This window comes from Myotis daubentonii, chromosome 2 (genome assembly GCF_963259705.1).
Source record: "Myotis daubentonii chromosome 2, mMyoDau2.1, whole genome shotgun sequence".
Classification (NCBI taxonomy): Eukaryota; Metazoa; Chordata; class Mammalia; order Chiroptera; family Vespertilionidae; genus Myotis; species Myotis daubentonii.
This window is the reverse complement of record NC_081841.1, coordinates 209,501,227-209,521,657: the sequence shown is the minus strand read 5'-3', so window position 1 is coordinate 209,521,657 and position 20,431 is coordinate 209,501,227.

The window sequence follows — 20,431 nt, the reverse complement described above, 5'->3', positions numbered from 1 at the left end:
CTTTGGCCCCTTGAGTGTGGCTCTTCCACAAAATACCATGGGCGGGCGCGCACGTACAGTGCAATTGAAACTTCGTGGCCCATGCGCAGAAGTTGGTATTTTGTGGAAGAGCCACACTCAAGGGGCCAAAGAGCCACATGTGCCTCGCGAGCCGCAGTTTGCCGAGCTGCGGTTTGCTGACCACTGCCATAGACTATACCTGATATATTTTTCAGAGAGTGGGAGAACTTTTTTTTTTTTTGTGGAAGTTGTATATAACTTTTGACATGGAAAAAGACTTATATAGAAGTTTAAAATGTCATTGATAACATGTTCACTAAGATGCATATTATGAAAGTTAACTTTCTAAAATAAATAGCATGCCATTTAACTCACAGTCATGATATAATGTTGAAATGTGTCATTAGGGTCTACATGTATGCTAACCACTTAGCATTTCATGCATCCGGGCAGTTATGCAAACAATAACAATGCATATACTTGCAGTGATATATCTAATCCAGGCAGTGGGAGAGAGTATAAATGCAGATATCCATTTAGTTAATTGTGAATTATGGATACATATACTTAGTTCATTGACTTGATATTGTCCTTCATTACTGGCATTTGATGTACCATTGGATAACAGAGAGCATTTTATCAGTATTTGATTGAAAAGTATTTTATTACCTTTTGTTCAGCTCTTCTTTTTCATCTCATTGATTTCACATTTTCTACTTGCTCTCTGATTCTCATTCTTTGGGTTTCCTCAGTGGAGCACTTTGTTTCACTCTTAAGTAGCTCCAATTGTTCCAGTACACAGTTCAGTGAGTCAAGTTGATCAAGCATTGAGATGTAAGACATTGCTGGTGATTAAAATAAAAGTACATTTTAGATGAGAAATATTCCTGAATAGACATTAAGAAACATTAGATTATAGTCAACTGTAATTTCCCATGACTTCTATGAGCAGAGCTAAGACTGGATTTAGTTTCTAATCTGTCCCATCTCAATGTTGATCCCACTAAATTCACTGTTAAATCTTCTATTTACTTTTTTTCAATTAAATTTTGGCTGTCTTTTATATCTTCCTCTTCTGTACTCACATAATTACTTTTTTGAACATAAACACAGGCAATGAATTCATCTTTTCAGTTTGAGATCTAACCTCTCATAGTGATATTTATTATTGGCTTCATTATATTACTCCACTTTCCTACTTGGTAAAATTTACATACTTGATGAGAAGTTTATATTTTAATTATTTCTAAAATAATTATACCAATTGTTAAGTATAAATGTACTAAGTATTATCTATATACTAGAGGAGGCCCAGTGCATGAAATTCGTGCATGGGGGGGGGAGGTGTGATTGGGTGTGTGTCCCTCAGCCCAGTCTGCACCCTCTCCAATCTGGGACCCCTCTCACAATCCAAGACTGCTGGCTCCCAACCGCTTACCTGCCTGCCTGCCTGATTGCCCCTAACCACTCCCCTGCCAGCCTGAACGATGCCTAACTGCTCCCCTGCTGGCAAAATTGCCCCTAACTACCCTCCCCTGCCAGCCTGCTCACCCCTAACTGCCCTCCCCTGCCAGCCTGGTCCCCCCAACTGCCCTCCCATGCAGGCCCAGTCACTCTTAACTGCTCTCCCTTGCAGGCCTAATCGCTCCCAACTTCGCTCCCCTGCAGGCCTGATCACCCACAGCTGCCTTCCCCTGCTGGTCATCTTGTGTCCACATGGGGGCAGCCATGTTTGACCACATGGGGGCGGCCATCTTTTGTGTTGGAGTGATGGTCTATTGGCATATTACTCTTTTATTAGATAGGTTAGAAAAGTCAAGCGACCGGAATGACCTGAATGACTGGAACAACCAGTCACTATGATGCACACTGCAGTGGCCAACTGGCCCGATCGGGGCCCTGATAGGCCCCTCCCAACCTCCCACAACCCCTCCCCTCACCCAGCCAAGCCCCGATCAGCCCCCACTGAAATGGGCAGCTAGACCCCACCCATTCACAAATCTGTGCACCATGCCTCTAGTAAAGTATATCACTTAATTTTCATAATATGGGTAATGAATCAAGTCTAAGCAGCAAGAAAAAAGACACCTTTGAAACTTAGAGATTGGTTTATGTAAAGACAAGTGAAATATCTACAAAGTATGAAAGCTCAGGGTAAAACAAGTTGGACTGAAGGATAATTTGAGTAATATCTTTCAAAGCGCTCAAAAGAAAGCTATAGAAGATCCTTAAATAGTTTTGAAAGAATGAGGTACCATCTCACACCTGTCAGAATGGCTATCATCAACAAATCAACAAACGACAAGTGCTGGCGAGGATGTGGAGAAAAAGGAACCCTGGTGCACTACTGGTGGGAATGCAGACTGGTGCAGCCACTGTGGAGAACAGTATGGAGTTTCCTCAAAAAACTGAAAATGGAACTCCCATTTGACCCTGTGATCTCACTTCTAGGAATATATCTCAAGAAAAGAGAAACACCAATCAGAAAGGATATATGCACCCCTATGTTCATAGCAGCACAATTTACAATAGCTAAGATTTGGAAACAACCTAAGTGCCCATCATCAGATGAGTGAATTAGAAAACTATGGTACATCTACACAATGGAATACTACGCTGCTATAAAAAAGAAGGAATTCTTACCATTTGCAATAGCATGGATGTAACTGAAGAGCATTATGCTAAGTGAAATAAGCCAGTCAGAGAAAGATAAATATCACATGATCTCACTCATTTGTGGAATACAATGAACAACATAAACTGATGAACCAAAATAGAACCAGAGACATAGAAGCATTAAACACACTGTCCAACCTATGAGGTAAGGACGGGGGTGAGGGGGTAAGTGTGCCGACAGCATGGCCAAGGATGAACCTGAGGAGGGGTGGTGAAGGATTAAAGAAGACAGACAAGAGAATACAGCTGGGGCTCGGCAGATCTCCTGTGCCTGGATGAGGACACAGAAAGTCCCAGCCTTATAGCCAAAGCTTTATTTTATAGTCAGATCACACAAAGCAAAACAAGGGTAGTGGTCAACATGTTTACAATGTTCTTGTGAGTTTCACCTTGTATTGGCAGCACTTGCTGCACCTCCCACAGCCGATTAGCTACCTAGGAAGGAACTAGGGAAGACTATAAGGTTAAGCTTAATTATGCTAGGAAGACTCTGCCCTCCAAGCTGGGACTTGTTTGTGGCCCTGTCAGAGTCTGAGGCTTAACCCTATGGCTGCTCCGTATAGGTAAGAATCAACCAAAGTTCTTGTATGCATATGAGCATAACCAATGGACACAGAAAGTAGGGTGGTGAGGGCATGTACTAGGGGGTGGGAGTGGCCAGGGAGAGGTCAATGGCGGAAAAAGGAGACTCATGTAATACTTTAAACAATAAAGAACTTAAATTTTAAAAAAGGAGGAAGTACTTTAAAAAAAGAAAAAAAAGAAAGAAACCTACTCAGAAAATCAATGGGACCACTTGTTCAGTCTATTTTTATTTCAACAATAAAGAGGAGTAGGTAAATACACTAACTAATATGCTTTTTGTCTATATCTTTATTGAAAGGTATGAGGGACAGAATGTTACTAAAATGTTGCTGAAAATGATTATATTAGACACTTTCTATTACTTTTTAGGCCTTATTTTTAAAAAATATATATTTATTGATTTTTCCAGGCATATTCCCTGACTGGGAATCGAACTGTGACCTCCTGATTCATAGGTCAACACTCTACCACTGAGCCACACCAGCTGGGCTAGACCTTATTTTTACAGCTACAATGAACATGACCTATTAGTCTGAAATGTCACTCAAAATCATTAACGTACGAAGTAAACTTACAAAATAATTTGTAAAATGCCTCTGGTTTAAAGTAATTTTCTTAATCACTGGGGAAATGTTTAAGATTAGATGAAGTATTTCCTCAGAACCACAGGGAACAATAAGGAGCATACAATGATAGCTTTTACTCTATGGGCCTATGTATTTATCTATTCTTTCATTCCACAGGCTTTTATTTAGTGCCTCCTGTGCTGGAGTTGCTTGATATCTTCCTCAAGCATTTCACCATCTGGTAGTGTTCACAATCTCTTGAGCAGCTGGAGCGGTGGGAGTCCTTGTTCTGACCTGGTTATCATCTTCCACATTGCGTGAGTTCATTACTCCCGTGTGCTATGGGAGTAATGAACAGTCTGAATGTATACTGTGAAAAAAGGCAGAGTTGAATACTATGATGTTCACAAAGCACTATCAGCATGCAAATAATTGATCAATGGAATTATTGGGTAAACCAAGCATCTACTTTGAAAGAACAGTTCATTCAACTGATCACTACTAAGAGATTATATCATAGGAATGAAATCATTTAGTCAATTCGTATATATTTATTTTATTTTCTTTATTATGTATTTATTTTCCTTCTTATTGAATTTATTGGGGTGACATTGGTTAACAAAATTATACAGGTTTCAGGTGCACAATCCCACAACACATCATCTGTACACTGTATTGTGTGTTCACCACAAGTCAAGTCTCCTTCCATCACCATTTATCCCCCTACCCTCCTCCACATTTTATTAAGACTTTTGAATGGCTAGTAAGCTCCTTGGCCTAGAATGCAATGGATGGAGGGAAAGATAGTTTTTTAAAAAATGTTATATTAGAGTTTAGAAACAAAGTTGAATAAACTATTGCTAGAAATTGCTATTTTGTTGTTTTATTTTTAGTGTTCTACAGTTAGAATGTAAGCATTATAAAAATAAGGATTTTGTTTGTTGTGTTCATTTCATTATTCCCTAGGGCCTGGTACAAAGCAGGTGCTCTCAAAAAAATTTTCCCCTGGTGATTGAAATGGAAATTAAAATTCTCTTTAGCAGGAATTAAAGCAAATGAAAACAACTCCCACATATGTTAAATGATTTAGGAGTCACAGAAAAGTGAGGAAGGGCAGATATTTTTTGTTTTGTTTTGTTTGTTTTTATGAAGGATAAAGATATTTGGAGGGCAGAGCGGGTATCCTTTCTTCCACTACTAATTTCACAGTAGTTGGATATAAAAATGGGGTTCAATATATAGGTCCAAGTATATGAGTTGAATCTTGTCATTACATTATCCCCAACATTAAGGTCATGCTTATCAATAGACCTAAGCATTTTCACATAGGCCTGAGAACTGACACCATCACTTCCAGGAAGCAGACCCTGAAACAGGAATTTGGGTGCCTGTGAATTACTGAGGAAGTGCTATTCAGGGAAAACCTTAAGGAAGAAAGTGAAGCAGGAAGAGGGGAAGAGGAAGGAAGAGATGGAGAAAGAGCCCAACAACTCTATAGTTTTAGATGAAATCTGGCCTTGGTCTGATACATGGAGATGGTGGTGGGGGAATTATGGCGTGGGAGGGGGGCTGAGGACAGGATGGGAGAGGAAGTTCTAGAATATTAACTTCACACAAAGTAATGTGGTTGACCTTTGGAACCCCATCATCATTCAGCTATTATCTAGGACCTTGGTTGAAGATGAGCTGGGGAGGAGAAGGTAGTTTCTACCACTGGAGGGGAATTTCTAGAGAACGGGGCAGCTGTGAGTTCTTAACTAAGAGAACAAAGTTATAAATGATTTAACTGGATAGATATGAAATTTCTTTTTAAAAAAATATATTGTATTGATTTTTTAGAGAGAGAGAGAGGGATAGGGAGTTAGAAACATCAATGAAAGAGAAACATTGATCAGCTGCCTCCTGCACACCCACTACTGGGGATGTGCTCGCAACCAAGGTACATGCCCTTGACCAGAATCGAACCTGGGACCCTTCAGTCCGAAGGCCGACACTCTATCCACTGTGCCAAACCAGTCAGGGCTGAATTTCTTTATTGAATTGTATCAACACTCATGGTACTTCATAGTTTATCACCAGTTGCTTTGCCTCTGATTATAGCTTCTGTCAGTTCATAGCTCATCATGTGCTGAGGTTGGAATGCCTGGAAGTGACAGGTCTATGATAAGAACTTATTCTAAGTCAAAAGCCAGATCAAGTTCAATTTCCTTGACAATGAGCTCTTGCAATGCTCTCAAGAACAATAGTTGCAGGAGTTAAGGTTCTCTGGCTTTGTGGATTTTCCTCCTAGCAAGGAACACTAATTTTTCATAAAAGTCTCTATGTGGGTTTTACCACATACAAAAGAACATGTATTTGCTTGATTGCATTAATTGCAATACATTTGTCATCTATGATTAGCTGAGAAATTTGGTTTGCTTGAACAAAAATTTGTTAGATGTAAAATTCTGATGGTGCCAACAGTCAATTCTAGAAAGGGTGTGTTCAGAAAAAAAGGTTTATTTAGAGATTACTATCTATTTAAGTCTTCATGTTTCTCTATTTTTCAATGCACCAAATTAAAAAAAAAGTTGTAATATGTATTAAGATTCATCAGTAATCCTGTATTCTGTTTAAAGGCTAGAATTTATGACACTATTATAATACATAAATACCAAATGTCAATAGTTTATTGCACAATGACTGAACACAAATTATGTTTAATATATTTTTAAGTTATTTCAAAATATAACCATATTTTGAAATATTAGACAGGTTAAAAAATTTATAATCTTAATGTTCATATAATTTTGTTGTTTATTTTCCTTCCCAACTCATTTATTCCTCATAGTTGTACATAGAATTTGTACAGTATTATAGCACTTGTATCATAAACATGGTCCATGTTCTATATTACCTATAATCATCATTTTTTTAAATCCCCCCTCCCTTTTTTTAAATAGAAACATCACATATGTTCACTGGAGTAAATGAGAAAGAATAAAAAGTTAATCCTAGTCTCACTGATTTCCCACTCTCCCACTCCTATCTTACTGCTCACAAACTGGACTTTCTCCTTAAGTGTGGCTGGCAAAGGACACTGTCCTAATGACCTCTTGGGTGCTGATTAATCTGGATTCAGGTCTCAGGTAGTTCTTAGGTGGACATTATTAGGTTGGTTCTCCCAACAGTGTCTGACGATATATACTTTCATAGCTCTAACTTCAGCTTCTTTTTGTTGACTTTACCTTGGCCCCTGTTAGAACAGGCTAATTCTTTTTTTGACTGGTCTATTTCTACCATGCCTCTTACATCAGACACTTGGTCTTCTCCTTGGTTCTTTTTCTTTTCTTTCTTTCTTTTTTCTTTTTTGTTAATCCTCACCTGAGAATATTTTTCCATTGATTTTTTTAGAGAAAGTGGAAGGGAAGAGGAGAGACAGAGAGAGAAAAAACATTGATTGGTTGCCTATGGCACGTGCCCTGACCAGAGCTGGGATTGAGGCTGCAACCGAGGTATGTGCTCTTGACCAGAATTGAACCTGGGACCCTTCAGTCTGTGGGCTGATGCTCTGTCCACTGAGCCAAACTGGCTAGGTGGTTCATTTCTTTAGTATTACCAGGTAGAAGAGTGGAGAGTCTAATTGGTTCAACTGTTTTTTACTAAGTCCAATCAATATTCTTCTGGCCATGTCTTACTGATGAGTACAAAATGTTAATTAAATGTTAATTAATGTATTATATATTATAAAATAAGACATTTTCAATATGTCACCTACTCATAATTATTTTCACTGTTACATTTCATTAAGAGAAGAAATTACAAATGTTATGTTGAAAATTCTTGATACACAGGCCATTGCTCCTCTTTTTATTTTATGTGGCTTTATGTTCCTCTGAGTACTGTAAGCTGCCAAAAGGGTTGTGAAATGTTTTCTATCTATTCTACATTCATCCCGTCCTCCCAGGATTCACACTTTAAATTCGAGGTGTTGAAAGAATTAATTTACTGGATCTTTTAAACTTCAATCTTTCTCAAAGATTATTTCATGGAAATGTCATCTTGCCTTTGTATTCAGTGTTGTTTCAACGCTTTCTTTTCTTTTCTTTTTTTCTCTTCTTCTATCATTTCAATAGAAATGAGAGAAAACCAATGGTTAGATTCCTGTGCCAATGCCACAGTTAGCCTAGAAGTTCCCTAACTACCATTTTCAATATCCACATGTTATCTACCAATAGATATCCTTAACACTTTAAAATTTTTGTACGTTTGATTAGATTTACTATTTGTCATTTTTTCTAATATGTGAAATTTTGATGTGACACATTTATTTTTCTTTGTTGACCTTTTGTTGCTGTTGCTGCAAGTACTTGGTAATTGCTTCTTCCTTGTTATTTCCTCAGATGGTAAACCATTTGAGGAACGAAGAATAATTTAATGGTTTCTTAGTACATTCTCATACACTCCAAAGTCAACATGTATTAAGACAATGTGTTGGTTGTCTGGAGTTGCTGTTAGGATGCAAATCAGTCCTGTAGAGCTCTGAAAAGAGTTGTTTTGTTACATGATCTGACTTTTAAGCACAGTGTATAGGCTCATCTACCCCTCCCTAGACTCCCCAACTGGGAGCCCCTTCTCACTCACACTTACTATTTTCTAAGAAGAAGGGCACATGCCATTATTTCTAAAAGCTTGGGCTTATAGACTCCTCTTCAAACACTGACCACTGATTTTTTATCTGCAATGCTTGTCATCGAACACATAGCAGAGAAATATCTATTCTCCCCCTGGAACTCAATTCTGTGCAATTTCAATAGTTCCACAAAAATGAAATGCTGTAAAGAAAATATCCTGACCTTTGTGTTAACCAACCTTAAAGAAGAAGCATATGAAATGTACATTCCTTACTAGTAAATCCCTTAGTGTCATAAGCTGCAGAAAGTAATAAATTGCCTTTGTAGATAATCTTAATTCCCCAAAGATTTGCAGAGACTCAGAATGCCCATATTTTTAAACTTTTTCAGGGACTTGTGCTATCGTTTCATGCATCTCCAAAGGCTGTGGCATCTTGTGATATAAAGTGCTCTTTAACTTGATGTATTACCTTCTTCATACTGTAGCATGTTTTCTGTGCCAGTTATCTACACTAATACAAGACAAACATGCAAATTGACCGTACCACTGCTACTCCTTAAGCCACACCCACCAGCCAATCGAGTGATTATATGCAAATTAACTCAACCAAGATGGCAGCTGGCAGCCACGGAGCTGGAGCAAGCAGGAGGCTTGGTTGCCCCAATGATGGAGGAAGCCAAGCTTCCCGCCTGCCGCGGCCGGCTCTGAGCTCCATTCAAAGCAACAAATTTTCAATTATAGAAGGTAAATAAACCCCAGATACCTGCTTTCAGCCATGGAGCTGGAGCGAGCAGGAGGGTTGGATTGCCCCTGGCAATGGAGAAAGCCAAGCTTCCCTCCCACCCGCCCTGGCTGGCTCTGAGCTCCTCTCAAGGCTACAAAGTTTCAATTATAGAAGATAAATAAATCCCAGAATGAAAAAAAGAAAAAAGAAACAAAGGAGAGGCTGGGAGCTTCCGTCGCCTGGGGGGCTTGGCCAGCCTGAAAATGGCACTCATCCCCCACCCAGGCTGGCCAGGCACCCCAGTGGGGACCCCCATCCTGAAGGGGGTGTGACCAGCTGCAAACACCCATCAGCCCCTCACCCAGGCTGGCCAGGCACTCCAGCGGGACCCCCACCCTGATCCGGGACACCTTTCAGGGCAAACCAGCCGGCCCCCACCCATACACCAGGCCTCTATCTTATATAATAAAAGGGTAATATCCAAGTTGACCCTAACAGCAGAACGACTGGGAATGACTGGTCACTATGACACACACTGACCACCAGGGGCCAAACGCTCAATGCAGGAGATGCCCCCTGGTGGTCAGTGCGCTCCCACAAGGGGAGCTCTGCTCAGCCACAAGCCAGGCTGATGGCTGCCAGAACAGTGATGGTGTTGGGAGCCTCTCCCGCCTCCTCAGCAGCACTAAGGATGTCCGATTGCAGCTTAGGCCTGCTCCCTGCTGGCAAGTGGACATCCACCGAGGGCTCCCGGGCTGCCAGAGGGATATCTGACTGCCAGCTTAGGCCCAATCCCCCGGGGAGCAGGCCTAAGCCAGCAGGTGGTCATCACCCGAGGGGTCCCAGACTGAGAGAGGGCACAGGCCGGGCTGAGGGACCCCCCTCTGAGTGCACAAATTTTTGTGCACCGGGCCTCTAGTCTATAATAACAAAAGCATATTATGCTAATTAGACCAGATGTCCTTCCAGATGTCCTTCCGGATAACCTTCCGGATGAAGCTGGGGCTGTGAGGGAAGCCCGGGTCCCAGGTAGTAGAGGGAAGCTGATGCTGGCAGCCAGGGGAAGGAAGGCCTACTCTTGAACGAATTTTGTGCATCGGGCCTCTAGTATCAAAATAAAAGGATCAGAGAGGTGAAAAATTTCCCTAATGGTTTATGTTCACGTATTGTTTGTGGTTCATACCCAACACTAACTATACCCATTTTCCCCCCTGGAGCTATTTTACTATTTTCTGTGGGCTTAGTTACTGAATTGTTTATGTCAAAATATCTTGGAAACCTAAAAATGCAAATTGTGGAACCAAGAAATATTTGGAAGAAAACCAAATAATTGAACTGCTGACCACATTCACAAGAGTGATTAAGAATGAGATACATGGTGCAAACCCTTTGTTTAATGGACATCTAGTTCTTTCTTTGTTGTGGTAACGTGGGATTGATGGAAATACTGGGAAAAAGACAATATTCTGTCTTGCAGATCTTAAGAATGTCTTTTTATCCTCAAAATACAAAAAAGCATTTTATGAGTAATACATGTTAAGCCCAGCTTTTAGAACTATGTTGTTATGAGTTCCTATAGCCCAAATCTCTCTTCATTATAGTATCATTTGTTGCTCCACCCCCCTGGTGTTTTTGTTCTCTCGCACCACTATAAAAACCATTTATCATAATGCGTGATACACACTGAGGCCATTATCCTAGGGAATTTTTAATGTTTGTGCCTTACCTTTTTAAGGGATATCTACCCTTTGCATCATCTTTCTTCCTGGACTACTTTCAGAACTGCATGTAACTGATAAATAAAATGAGCTTAGAGCTGTCCCTCTTTTGGGACAAGGCTCCTTGAACTTTACAGGTCGAACATGGTCAAGTGTAGGGAACAGAGGAAACAATAGTATGAAAGACCTTAGAAAACTTTTTATTGGTTTATCTTTGTATGCCTCTTTTTACCATTAGATATTAAAAGTTATAGGGACAGGATCAGGAGGTGAACCTAGGGAATAATACATATGATAGCTAATATTTACTGTGTCCTCAACACCAGCCAGTAATGTTCTATGTCCTTTCCATTTAGTAAAATACTCAACCCTTATGAGAACTCAGCCTATGCTCCTTATATATTCTATGGGGAAAGAGTTCTTGGCTCATCTGGTTGAGCCTGCTCTCAATGGTAGGAGAGAAGTTAAGAATTTGGAACCCAATGATTATTAGTAATGAGATTTGATCTTCTGCCAGTTACTCCTCTGTTCATTTACTCATTGGTACCTATTAGGGAGATAATGTGTAATTGATTGGTTTGAGGATTCAAAATTTTGTACAATACTTTATCTCAGAGATGTTATAAATATACTAGTAGCCCTGTGCACGAATCCGTGCACGAGTAGCTCGCTGCTGCTTGCCTCAGCTGGCTACCTGCCCACCGCCGCCACCGCCGCTGGTAGCTCTCCACTGCTCATAGCTTCTGCAGCGCCCTCCTGTAGCTCTCCACCGCTTGTAAATTGGTTGTGACATTACAGTGTAACAGATAATTAGCATATTCCTCTCTTATGATATAGGATATAAAAAAATCTGCAACTTTGAAGAGGGCATATTAAGTTCTCTGTCATAGAAAGGGCTTATTTCTCATATGTTATTGAGAAAGAAAGCTTTTAACTTGATTGCGATCTTTATCCCCTGAGACATACAGATAGAAGAACTCATACTCAGTTTTACTATAGCTTAGAAGTAGGGTCCTTGATTAGTTTCTTCCCTTTAGTCATCACTAGAAAATAACTTTCCTTCCTTCCTTCCTTCCTTCCTTCCTTCCTTCCTTCCTTCCTTCCTTCCTTCCTTCCTTCCTTCCTTTTTCTTTCTTTCTTTCTTTTTTAAGTAAGAGCTTTCTGAACCTATTGGCAGTTGAAGCCACTTAATGGGCATTTCAGAATCTGTAATTTATCTCTTAATTTTTCTTTTAAAATACTAGTTTTCTCCCTACAATATTACTCTTATGGTCTCTATTAACCTTAATGCTTGTTTTTAGAATGTTCACGAAGGTCTTTATTCCAATCTGAAGATGACAGGATTGGGCATGACCCAGCACTTCCTGCGTCCCATGACACTGAGGCCCCTTTATGAGGACCGTTACTTAATTTGTGATACAACAGAAACACACTGTGTGAAACTTTCCAGAAAGATATCCTCTTACATTATTTCATCATATCCTCAAAAAATACTACTACAATTAATAGATGCTGCAAATGAGTATACATTACCTGAACATTTCTCACAGACTCTCACCTGGAATTCAATGAACAAACTTGACTCAGAAAGTTTTACCAGCAAATGACATTTACCAGCAAATAAATTGTTACATATTCAGTCAATGGGATACAGTTCAACAATAATAGTGAAAAACATGTATACAGTTGATACATATGTTGGATAAAGCCCCCATAAACAGGATAATATATACACAGCATGATTCCATTTAAATATAGATAAAAAACAAGGGTAAACTAACTGATTGTGTTAGAACTCGAGACAGTGGTACCACTGGGGCCTTCTGTCTGGGACCGGGTGCTGGGACTTCTGTTGTTCTGGCAATGCTCTGTTTCTAGGTGCTTATTTCATGCATGGATTCACTTTGTGAAAATCCACTGAGCTGAACTTTATTATTTGTGCATTTTCTTTTGTTTCTTCTATCTCCAGAAAAATGTTTACATTTAAAAAAAAAGTGTGGTGATGAGGAGTCAAAGGAGATGTGCCAAGCCTCAATACCATGTTTACTGATAGGTGAAGAATTCTTACCTTAACAAATGTCTTTTTACTTAAAGAAAATTGATATCCATTCCAATTTAGGTGTCATATGATTGACTTGCTTTCTGTTTTGACAGCCTCTTAAGAGGGAAGTTGAGTTAGGCCCAAAAGGCATAAAGAAAGAAAGAACACTAATTTTTAGGGGCCCATCTATGATTAGACATAGAGTAAGTAGCAGGAAATTACTAATCCAGGTTATTAATGATACTAGCCCATCAGCCTACATCTCCTGGAAATTTCTGATTTTTAAATTTAACTTATTCTAGCTACATTGTCTTTTCAAAATATAATGTAACATGTTTTCATTGTTAGTTTGTTAGAAAGAAGAAAAATTTACATGGATAAAGGCCACAGGTTCTCTTTACAAATGACCAAAGAAAACTCACTATTTCATAACTAATGGCTTATTGAACATGGGTGAATGGGTTTTATGGCTTCACTTTCTTTTTTACCATGTGGAGTAATTTGGGAAATTTTTATACTGGCCTTCATTTTTTTTGAGCAGTTTTAGATTTGCAGAAAAGCTGAAAAGGTTCTCATATATTCCACTTCCAGTTTTTCCTGTTATTTCGATAGTATAGTGCATTTGTTCTAGTTAATGAACCAATTTGTACATTACTATTGAATGATGTCCATTGTTTATTCAGTTAGTTTAGTAAGCTCTAAAAAAAATCTCTTTTGCTTGTTTCAGGATCCCATTTAGATACCACATTACATTTAATGTCATGTCTCTTTAGGCTCCTCTTGGCTATGATAGTTTCTCAGACATTCCTGGTATTTGATGACCTTGACAGTTTTGAGGAGTGTTGGTTAGATATACTGTAGGGTGCCCATTACTATATTTGTCTGGTATTTTTCTCATGATAAGACTGGGTTTCTGGGTTATTGAAAAGAAAACCACAGAGGTGTCATTTTCACTATATCAAGAGTACATATTATCAACATGACTCATGGCTGATGATGTTGAACTTGATCAACTGGCTGAGGTACTATTTGTCAAATTTCTCCACTGTAAAGTTACACCCCCACCCCCTTGCTTTTAATAGCAAGTAAACCACAAAATGAATTACTTTCACCGGTATAACTATGAACTCACACTATTCGAAGCATAAAACTTCCTTGCTTTTAAGAAGATAGAATGATAGAAGCATAAAAGACAGGATCACCAAGATTTCTAACATAATATTCTTATTTCTAGTGCCAATTCTTTATGGTATTATTGCTTTTTAAATTACTGTTGGAAATGATTAGAGAATAAGACACTACCTGATATTTTGAAAATATTTTGGAATTGACCTCTGATTCACTTAATCTGTTTGACTATGATTTTAAAGTATCCACAAACCTGACTAATACATAAATCTTTAAAATTACTTGGTGGTACTAATATAATTATGTCAGATTATTACATTTCATACAATATTAAAAATGTATGATCTTTACAGAAGTGTTTACATTTTTTTGTGTATGTATATATTAGGTGAGATACATTATGGGATAATTTAACTAGAAAAGACACTCCTGCTAAGCCAGAGAAAGCTCACTCTCTACTGTGTGGGAGGGCAACTTCTCTCAGTGTTACTGATTCCTGATATAATTAGAATACTCGAGGACAAATTCCAAGTGCTGCAAACTGCTGACATGAAAAGTAAAAGTGACAATGGGTTCACTCAGAAAAACTGATGAGGTTTCTAGAGTTGAGCCAGAGAATTCTGAGTAGAGCTTTATGAATCACAGCAGAAGCCAACAAAGTTTATCACATATTCAAAGTGAGTTTACAATAATTTCCAATTTTATGCTTTAGTTTATGATATAGCAGAATTACTGCTACTAAATCCTTTAGAATAAATAATTCCTATTGAGATGTGTGGAAAATACAAAATAAAACAATTCTTTTAAAAATGATGCTTATTTCAAAAAGTCTATAAATGAAATTTATTCAGGCAAGATTAATTAATAGATTGATACCAATGTCCTGAATAAAACTAAGTAATGGAAGATTAAAATATTTAAGAAATGCTGAACTGATTGGTAAATAATATGGTTCAAAACAAAATGATCTCCATTTTATTTTATACTAATAAACCCATATAATAAAAGCCTAATATGCTAAGTGTCTGACTGTTCATTCGACCAGTTGCTATGATGCACACTGACTACCAGGGGGCAGATTCTCTGACCGTTGCTGCTGGGGTCCAGCCAATTGGGACTGGGTGAGATGGGCCTGATAGGCCCTGGAGCCCCACCCTTAGTCCCTCCCTGGCCCCAATAGTGCACCGGTGGGGTCCCTTGGCCTGGCCTGAGCCCTCTCGCAATCCAGGACCCCTTGGGGGATGTCCACTGGCCAGGCCAAGGGACCCCACTGGTGCACAAATCTGTGCACCAGGCCTCTAATCCTATCTAATAATAGAGAAACATGGTAATAAACCATAACTTCACTACCCTTCCCATTGGCTAATCGGCAAGATATGCAAATTAATTGCCAACCAAGATGGCGGCCGGCAGCCAGGCAGCTGAAGCAAACAGGAGGCTTGCTTGCTCCAGTGATGGAGGAAGCCAAGCTTCCTCGCCTGCTGCTGCTGGCCTCTGAGCTGCAACTCTAAGAAACAATGTTGCAATTATAGAAGCTAAACAAACTGAGAAACCTGCTTTCATTTGGCAGCCTTGGAGCTGGAGCTGAAACAGCGTTTCAATTATAGAAGCCAAACAAACCCAGATCAGCAGCCAAGGTCTCAGAGCTGGAGCCGAGCCTCAGAGTAAAAGCCGGCTCTCAGTTCCAGTGACAACCATAGAAGGTAAATAAATCCCAGAATAAAAAAAGAAAAGAAAAAAAGGAGAGGTTGGGAGCTTCAGTCGCCTGCCAGCCTGAAAACAGCCCTCAGCCCCTCACCCAGACTGGCCAGGCACCCCAGTGGGGACCCCCACCCTGAAGGGGGTGTGACCAGCTACAAACAGCCATCATCCCCTCATTCAAGCTAGCCAGGCACCCAAGCAGGACCCCCACCCTGAAGGGGGTGTGACCAGCTGCAAACAGCCATCATCCCCTCATCCAGGCTGGCCTGACACACGAGTGGGACCCCCACCCTGATCCGGGACACCCTTCAGGGCAAACCAGCCAGCCCCCACCCATGCACCAGGCCTCTATCCTATATAGTAAAAGGGTAATATGCCTCCCAGCACTGGGATCAGCGGAGCCATGAGGCCTCCCGGCCTGGGATCAGCAGAGCCGTGAGGCCTCCCGGCCTGGGATCAGCGGAGCCTCCCAGCACCCGAATCAGTGGAGCAGCGAGGCCTCCCGGCACCGGGATCAGCTGAGCAGCGAGGCCTCACTGCCCTGGTGTCAAGCAGAGCTGCGAGGCCTCCCAGCACTGGGATCAGCGGAGCCGCGAGGCCTCCTGGCCCCTGGAGCAGCATGACAGGGGGCAGCGCCCAAACCCCCTGATCGCCCTGCAGCTCTGTGCGTGACGGGGGGAGCTCCTCAACCCCTTGATCAGCCCTGCTCTGTGCGTGACAGGGTACGGAGCCCCAACCACCCTGATGGGCCCTGCTCTGTGTGTGACGGGGGGAGCTCCCCAACCCCCTGATGGGCCCTGCTCTGTGTGACAGGGTACAGAGCCCCAACCCCCTGATGGGCCCTGCTCTGTGCGTGACAGGGGGTGGTGCTGCAACCTCCCCATTGACCCTGCCTTGAGTGTGACAGGGAGCGGTGCCCCAACCCCCCAATCGGCCCTACCCTGAGCGTGACTGGGGGTGGCATTGCAACCTCCCGATCCACCCTGCTTTGTGCATGACAGGGGGTGGCGCCCCAACTCCCCAATCGGCTCTGCTCTGAGCCCAACCAGGGGCTGCACCTAGGGACTGGGCCTGCCCTCTGCCACCCGGGAGTGGGCCTAAGCCAGCAGGTCGTTATCTCCCGAGGGGTCTCAGACTGTGAGAGGGCACAAGTGGGGCTGAGGGACCACCCCCCCCACCCCAGTGCACAAATTTTTGTGCACCGGGCCTCTAGTATATAATAAAACCCTATTGCTTTTGATGGCATTGATTCTACCTAAGTTGACACTATCAGAGTAAAGGTAGGTACATTTACATCCGACTCAGTCGAGTTGCCTAGTTCAGTTATACTCTACTTCACACCAACGGAGTAAAGGTCACTTTATTCAAAGGTAGTAGGATTACTTCCATAAGTAAAGCTGGCGGAGTTTTGTATGCCCTACTTGCAGTTGCCAAATTTAAAAGCTTCCAGGCCATGGAGTGTTGGTTAAATGAGCTCCTGTCAAATTTTCAGTTTTGGCTGCCTCCACTGAAGTTGACTAAGCTGTGTGGCCAGTGATGCCTCAGGCTTTCTTGCAGCTTAATAAAATTTAGTATTGGAAGAAAACATGTAGAAATGAGGATCCTACAATATAAGTAGAAGAGAATAAAGTTGACAGGAAAGACAGAAAACAAACATGTATGTGTGTGTGTGTGTGTGTGTGTGTGTGTGTGTGTATGATCATTACATGTAAATAGTAGAATGAAGGATTGAGGCTTGAAACAAGGACACATATAGAATATCAATTTGTTTCTTCCTTTTCAAGACAAATGTTAAAGTAAGTCATTCCCTGGACTGAGGTTCATTAATAGTTATAACACTGAGAACTAAAAGGAAATAACCTAGCTTTTTTTTTTATAGCTCTGAAAGCACAAAATAATGTAGTGAAAGTATTCTAGATTTAGGAAATCTGGTGCTTATCATAGATTATTTTACCCCTTCCTGCAGTGCCTTTCATAAATTATTCAGGTCTTTAGTGTGTCAAGTTGTTCAGTTTTAAAAATTAGTTTTGGACCAGATAATGAATTTTCAATAAATGATTGGCAGTAGTATATGCTGGCCATAGATAATGATAATTATATGCATTGTCACAGTCGATCCTCATAGGAATTCTACTAGAAGATCATCTATGAATGAGTAAACTGAGGCTAAACAAGCCTAAGCACTTTGCTTAAGGTCATGTGGCCTGGATGTGGCCAAATGCAGGTTAGAACGCAGGTCTGTCTTCCTCTAAGATAGTGCTCTTTAACGTTCACTTATATGCCAGTTCATATAAATGCACTGAGGGGCCTGATGATTCAGCAGCAAGCAAGAGACATGAAGATCCTGTCTTCATGGGAGGTGGCTGTCAGTGCAGGATTCCCACACTGCTGAGGGGCTCCAGGGACAACAACAAGACTCAGGGGCCACAAGATAGGTCACTTTTTCAAGGAAACACAGTGATAACTGTCGAGCCCCATACGAACTTTTGTTTAGCTGTGGCTTCTCAATAAACTAAGCTCAGGTGTTTATTTATTTTGGTGTGAGAGTGCTTTGGCTGGAAGAGTTTGAAAACATCTGTTGTAGTTGTTTTTGGTAAGTGGGTGTATGAATGAAGGGCCTAGAACAGTGATGGCAAACTTATGACACGTGTGTCAGAGGTGACACGCGGACTCATTTTTTTGGTTGATTTTTCTTTGTTAAATGGCATTTAAATATATAAAATAAATATCAAAAATATAATTCTTTGTTTTACTATGGTTTCAAATATCAAAAAATTTCTATATGTGACACGGCACCAGAGTTAAGTTAGGGTTTTTCAAAATGCTGACAAGCCGAGCTCAAAAGGTTCGCCATCACTGGCCTAGAAACATGGTCGGCAAACTGCGGCTCGTGAGCCACATGCGGCTCTTTGGCCCCTTGAGTATGGCTCTTCCTAAGCCTTAGGAGGACCCTAATTAAGTTAATAACAATGTACCTATCTATATAGTTTAGGTTTAAAAAATTTGGCTCTCAAAAGAAATGTCAATCGTTGTACTGTTGATATTTGGCTCTGTTGACTAATGAGTTTGCCGACCACTGGCCTAGAACATTAAAAAGTGTATGCAAGAAAAGAGGCATTCAAGATCCAAGCGGTGGCATTCTATACTAAATTAACATGGTGCTGAGCCTGAGAATGAGGGAACTTTATGTCGGGTGGTGGGTGAAGGCTTCTCTGAGAGGTGGACTGGAGCTGAAGCCTGAGACAAGGCCGCTGCGTAGAACCCAGAGAGGCCAACAAGGGGTCATGGCCTGGGTGAGACCTGGCTCTGTGGGGGGAAGAAGGACGTCACGCTGGGCCCAAAGGACATAATGGGGAGTGTTTTATCCTAAGTGCAATGGGGAACTGAACTTCCAGCTACACAGCCCAGTGAATCTCATTTATTTGACATATTTATTCTGGCTAAGCCTATATAATAAAACCCTAATATGTAAATCGACCAAACAGCGGAATGACTGGTTGCTATGATGTATACTGACCACCAGGGGGCAGACGCTCAACACAGGAGCTGTCCCCTGGTGGTCAGTGTGCTCCCACAGGGGGAGTGCCACTCAGCCAGAAGAGAGGCTCATGGCTGGTGAGCGTAGGGGTGGTGGTGGGAGCCTCTCCCGCCTCTGAGGAGCCTCTCCCACCTCCGCAGCAGCGCTAAGGGCCCCCCGGGTGATGTTAGGCAGGGAACGGGCCTAACCCAGCAGGCGGACATCCTCCGAGGGGTCATGCACCGGGCCTCTAGTTAATACATAAATACTAAATTAAAATTGTTGATTTAACTATGCTTTTATGAATGTCTTTACACTTAAAAGTGCATTATTGTCAGTAAGTCTCTGTTTATGGCCACATATAATAGAAAAAAACAGATCAATGTTAGGGAAATGTCTACAGATGCTCAAGGTCACCTGGCTCAGATGTGGTTGAACCCAGGAAAGTAAATGGAATATTAGGTTTTTTTCACTCAAATGCAAAGTTTTCCAGTTTTGTTTGTTTGTCTTTTAAAACCATGTAACTAATTTGTTGCAGATTGAACTGTGTCCCCTGCAAAAGTATGTTCAAGTCTCAACCTCCAAACCTGTGCATGTGACCTTATTTGGAAATAGGGTCTTTTCAGACACACTATGTGGTTATACCAGATTAGGTGGGCCCTAAATCCAGTGACTGGTGTTTTTACAAGAAAGCAATAGGAAGACACAGTGACACACACAGGGAGAAGGCCATGTGAAGACAGGCAAAGTTTAGAGCGATGCATCCAGAAGTCAAGGACACTAAGGACTGCCAGCAACCACCTGATGCTGGGAGAGAGGCATGGGACAAATGCTTCCTCAGACCCTCCAGAAGGAACCAACCTATTGACACCTTGTTTTGGATTCTGGTTTCCTAAAATGTGAGAGATTAAATTTCTGTTGTTTTAAGCCACCCTGTCTGGAGTCCTTTGTTATAGTAACCCTAGGATCTAATACAGAAGGCTTTAAACACACACACGCACACACACAAACTTTTAAAATTATTATTTTGACAGTACCAGGTTATTAGTGGGAATACGGTGCCCTCAGGTTGCCATTTTCCTTTTTTAAACACATCATTACTTCGATGCTAGGATTTGGGAAAAGTTAATTTTTGTATGCTGGTAAGCAATCTTACAGAGT